Raw genomic sequence first — 5863 nt, forward strand, 5'->3', positions numbered from 1 at the left:
TAACTACACAGGTTAACTTATTCAATGACATATTATTATACATTTAAACAGTTGGCCTTTCAAACTGAAAGCATCTGTTAATCTTTAGTTGTCTGTGTTATTAAGCAGCTAACTATCTGTACCACTTAAACATAGAGTAAGAGTTGGCCAAATAGAAACCTGCTGCTATCCGAAATAAGGAAAAAGGCCTTAAAAATCGACTAAACAAAAAATGGCACTACTTTCTCAAGAAACAACCGGTAGATATGAATACATATGTTTTTTAAAAGGGGGTACTGTGAGCACATTGTTCAGTCTTTTCCAGAACACCAATTTAACAATCTGAGTCATCAGTCTGATGGGCAACCAAGCTTTTCATTATATTAGTCAATCAATTTATTCATGAACTCCTCACAAAAAAACAAGTGGATATTCCCTCTGTCACTTCACATATTATCCACAGCTACTTCTAACAACATTTTCTAACATCAAATGAATACAAATGGCCAGCACGATTGTGTTCTCTTCCTTGTAACATCAACAATCTGTCCAAGCACATCCCTCACAATGTGTTGATGCTGCAACATGGCTATACTGGAGGAAAGTAAAGATAAAGACTGCACATCATTTTGGAAACATTCAGTTACCATCACATATTACAGTTAGCCTCCAAGTAAACAATCCGATGGCAAAGTAAACAGCGGATTTCTTAAGTTTTGTCTCTAATTCCCTCAAAAACAGCTAAATACTAAATTGGACTTTTGAATACCAATTATTTTCTTTTAAAGTTGAAAGCCTCCAGTGGTACAAAATGAGGCTTTGGAATCCCTGACATATGGAAAGTACACCCTTTTTCAAGTCATTATTTTATTTATCAGGCCCTAAAAAACAGTTGTGGGGTCTTCACCAACTTATGTAAAGAAAAGAATAATCTCGGGTGACAACAAAACACAACGTGACTGTATATCATGATCTAAATATGCCTGAATTCTACTCTTTAAGTGGTACTATCACTGTTAAAAACTTTCTAAACCTATAAACTCTAAGGCAGGGTTCAGCCTATAAGTCTGGCATCAAGCCAGATTTTTTTCAAGTCAATAGATGGCAGGCCAGAATATAGTCAATTGATCATTTATGATCCATTATTTACTGTGTGCCTTGTCAGCTCAGTCAGTAGTGCACAGGACTCGCATTAGAAGGGTTGTGATCCCCACTTGCTGCAAACATTGTTTTCCTACCTTTTCAACAAATTGATTAGAAGAGATTGATTTACATCAAGTACAATTAAGCATGTCCAGGAGTGCGTGTGCGTCCTGGCGATAGGTCCACATCAGCCTATGGGGCTTATTTTCATTTCCCCAGTATTTGTAGGCAGAGGAAATTCCTGCGTTTCTCATTCAGGGGAATCCAATCTCCTGTTTTCTGATGGCTTTTTAAGAGGTGTATCAAGCAAGCTAGAGACTCTTTTGAATTTCTTTCAGAACTTTTCAAAGTAAAAGCTTTCAATTAAACATGACATAAATTACTGCTGCAAAAACAATGTGTTAAAGTTGCCAAAATAAACAATTATTATATAGGCACAATCACTTAAAAGGAAGTGATTATGTGAGTAATTTTTTGCTGTCATGACTCCGATCTGAAACCAGCAACAGCCGCAATCTTTGTTTTTTTTTGGCCACTATCAAAGCCATAGGCCAGATATTATTGCTGGTGGGCCAACTTTGGCACATGGGCCGCCTATTGCTGACCACTGCTCTAAGGCCTAGACTACAAGAAGTGGCTTTCCCATGTTTTTACATGCTGACATAAATACATACATATGATGACTAAGTAAACAGCAGATTTCTCCCTTAAATCAAGTTTGGTCTCAGATTTCCTCAAATACAGCTAGTGCACAAAATAATACAATATTAGACTTTTTTACTTTAGCAGTAATTTTTTTCCTTTTAAAGTTGTTAGCCTCCAGTTGTACAGTCCAAGGCTTACAAGTCCCTGACATATTGTCCTTGGAAGTGTGAGACAGTGTCTGTAAGGAGAGTGCATGTGTTTGAAGCTAAAGGTGGGTGACTTGGGTGGGGTGGACATGTTGGAGCAACACATTCTCAATCCCAAGTCGTCACATATTGATGCTTGGTCAAGACCCTTTGGCGTCACTTGTTAAACTCGCCAGGCGCCCTTTTTTCGTCACTTTCCAACGTGCACAGTAATCCTATAGACTTCCATAGAACTCCCACAACGTCCGAAATAGAAGCCAGCAGCTGAGGTCTGCTGACGCATATGGGACCAGACCAGTATATCGGCAAACCTCTATTCCCCTGTCTCCTTGTCCTCGCACCCAGCTCCACGCCATCGTCTCTTCTCAAGGTCAGTCCCATCAGCTCCAATCCCTGGCGCCGATGAGAGTTTTCTAGAACGTGAAGTGGTAGAACAGTTTAGGATCCCCACGATTAGTCTCAAGGAGCTGTCAGCTGTTAATGCCTTAGATGGCGGGCTGCTTGCCCATGTCACTATCAAACCTGTCCATTCCATCTCCAACTGTCTGGTAATCATGTTGAGCAGATAAGTTTTGTTTGTCATTATGATCCTGTTTGTACTTTTTAATTCTGATGAAACACAACACCAGTATTGATTGGTCCTTAAGATTATCGGGGGAGCACTCCCTGCCATGCTAGTTGCTTGTGCTCTGCTCAGTCTAGCTCCCCTCTGAGTGTCAGTAATTCCAGTCTCGACCTGTCCAGTATTCCCTCAGAGTCCCATGACCTCCAGGCTGTAAGGATCTGGCGCTCTCGCTACAACCTCACTGACCTTACAATTGCACCATTGAGCTCGTTCCCGGTGCTACCCTCCCTAGTACTCGCCTTTACAGCCTCTCTAGACCTGATTGGGAGACTTACATTAAGAACTCTTGGACAGCTGGCAATATCCCTCCTCGTCTTCTGTGGGTGCTGGCTTCTTTTCGTGTTATGTCCAACACGTCCGCCTAGTCCTGCAGCACCTCCTGGAGAACCGACTGTTTGTAAAAGCAGAAAAGTGTGAGTTCCATGCCACTACTGTATCCTTTCTGGCCTACATCATCTCCCAAAGTGACCTTAAGATGGTTAAGGTGAAGAAACCAGTAGTAGAAAGTTTATCAGTGGACATTTGTAATATATTTTCTTCACATATTTAAAACCCAAAATAAAAGTCTCAACAAACAACAAATACAGGCTTTAGCCTCACACGCTGCATTAAGCTTTCTCCCTCAAAGAACACAATGGGCAATCTTGGCCCACAACAGGATTCAACACAGAAACAAAAGCATAATCTGCAATTTCTCAGAACAGAACAACAGGGTTTATCTACGCTCTTGTCCAGAGACTTAAAGACTTTACACAGAGTGTATACTGTATAAAGCAGCTGTTCTGCTTTGTAGATGAACCAGTCTTCTTCTTTAGGTAGAATAGATACAAAACACTCTGTGGTACCTATCATCAGCATTGAAAAATATATCAGGTAAAGAAGATGATTGCATAAATCTTCACCCCCTTTAAACGACTGACCTAATTCAACAGAAGTCCAGCTAGTTGAAGCCAGCAGTGTTACAATTAGTGAAATGGAGATCAGCTGAGTTCAGCTGATGTGTGTCAAGTGATTGTAGTATAAAAAACACCTGTGCCTGGGAGCTCCAGTGCAAAATGAAAAAAAGAAAACTCAAAGCAATTTAGAGAAAAGATCATTAAAAAATTACAAGTCAGGAGATGGCTACTAAAAGATTTCCAACTCTCTGGACATCCCATGGAGTTCAGTTAAATCCATCATTCAGAAATGGATGGAGTGTGGCACTTGTTTAAATCTGCCTAGAGCTGGCCGTCCTCACAAACTGAGTGACCGGGCAAGAAGAAGACGGTGAGGGAGGCCACAAAGATACCTACGATCACTCTGAAGGAGTTAAAATCTTCAGTGGCTCAGGTGGGAGAGACTATACATACAAAAACTGTTGCCCGGGTTATTCACCAGTCTAAGCTGTGTGGGAGAATGGCAAAGAGAAAGACACTGTGGAAAAAAAGGTCATATAAAATCTCACCTGGAATTCTCCCAAAGGCATGTGCTAGAATCTAGACTGAACATCACCATAAACACACCATCTCCACCATGAAGCATGGTGGTGGCAACATCATGCTCTGGGGATGCTTTGCAACAGCAGGCCCTGGAAGGCTTGTTAAGGTAGAGGGGAACATGAATGCAGAAAAAATATCGCCAAATCCTGGAGGATAATCTGAAGTCTGCAAGAGAACTACAACTTGGCAGAAGATTTATTTTCGAGCAAAACAACGACCCCAAGCATCCAGCAAAAGCTCCACAGAAATGGTTAAAAGACCACGAGGTGAATGTTCTGGAGTCTCCAAGTCAAAGCATAGATCTCAGTCCAATCCAGAATTTGTGGCTGGACTTGAAAAGAGCTGTTCACGCCCGACCCCCCGAGCAACCTGACAGAGCTTGAGCTGTTTTGCAAGCAAGAATGGAGAGAAATTGCAGTGTCCAGATGTGAAAGCCTGACTGAAACATATCCACACAGACTCTGTGCTGTAATTATCAGCCAAAGGTGCATCCACTAAATACTGACCTGAAGGGGGTGAATAATCATGCAATCATCTTCTTTACCTTGTATAATTTTAAGTAATTGACATTAGTTTGTAAAAATCTGTTTGTTGTTTTGCAAATTCTCAAAAAAGCTAAATTATTTTGACCATGATTTCATGTATAAAAGAAACAAAAGGGTGAAACATCCGAGGGGGATGGATACTTTTTATAGGCACTGTATATCAAAAACATCTCTGATAGAAATCTTATTCTGAATAAGCTTACCGGGTGTCCATGACCTGATATTGCATTATTCATGCAGGCTGCTGACATAATATTCTCATGTCACAGCACTCACTCCACTCTCACTCCATACTCATCAGCGAGACAAACGTGGACTATAAGTACAAGGTCGACCCGCTGGAATCTGGAGTCCATATTTAAGAAAACAAGTTGCATTATTGAAAACATTTATCTCAACTTCCTCTTCATTTTCTTATTTTTAGGTGGTGAAACACGTCATTGCCACTGATACAATGTGGGACAAAGTGTGAACTTGAGTCTTAATAGAGTTTGACCCGGCCTATGCATCACTAGCCTACATTCAAACATTACAACACACACACACACACTCATACTGTCCTTATTACACATGCCCATATCTTTGTCTTTATTTAGTCTTAGTTTGATCTTGTGTGTTTTGCTTTGTTCACCTTGTTAAATAAAAGCTTGTGTATATATACATACTGATGTCTTTTAATATTGCATAATGACTATATTACTGACCTCTTTCACATAGAGCTCCAAATCCTTCAACACACTACCTATTAATGGTACTTTGGTTAAAGTTATTAATTTAATTACTAGTCACAGTTCCACATTCATAGTTTAGTATATTTAATGAGACTGTATTAGGTAATTGGCTAACAGTTGACACCACTCTTAAACAACAGAAAATTTAAAATTGAGGTGAATATAATTAGTTATATACATTATTAATTATTAAATAATAACAATAATTATTACATCATTTAACATAAATCTTGATGCCATTTCAATCCCCAACACTATCTAAAGTACACAAGTTGCATTATTGCAAACTTTTATATGAACTAACAATCTTCACACCTTCAACCTGCTCTTCCTCTTCTTTTCAGGTGATGAAACACGTCATTGTTAAATATACACCGTGGGACTGGACAAAGTGAGAACTTGAGACTCAGTATGAATCTTAAAATAGTTTATTTGTCACATTTCAGAGGAAACTGGCAGAACTGAAGATAGAAGCACAACTCAGAGACAGGCAATATAAAAACTTCACTAG

General features: G+C 39.7%; 1 long non-coding RNA gene across 1 annotated transcript; it reads right to left on the reverse strand.

The window, feature by feature from the left end:
* Positions 1–265: 265 nt before the first annotated feature.
* Positions 266–3487, reverse strand: LOC123978387. The gene is made up of 3 exons (XR_006826935.1): positions 3444–3487; positions 2874–2989; positions 266–2386 (listed from the first exon to the last, which is right to left on the reverse strand). It is a non-coding gene; the product is annotated as an uncharacterized LOC123978387 (long non-coding RNA).
* Between the last annotated feature and the right edge of the window lie 2376 nt (positions 3488–5863).

This window comes from Micropterus dolomieu, linkage group LG10, assembly GCF_021292245.1.
Source record: "Micropterus dolomieu isolate WLL.071019.BEF.003 ecotype Adirondacks linkage group LG10, ASM2129224v1, whole genome shotgun sequence".
NCBI classification, from domain to species: Eukaryota; Metazoa; Chordata; class Actinopteri; order Centrarchiformes; family Centrarchidae; genus Micropterus; species Micropterus dolomieu.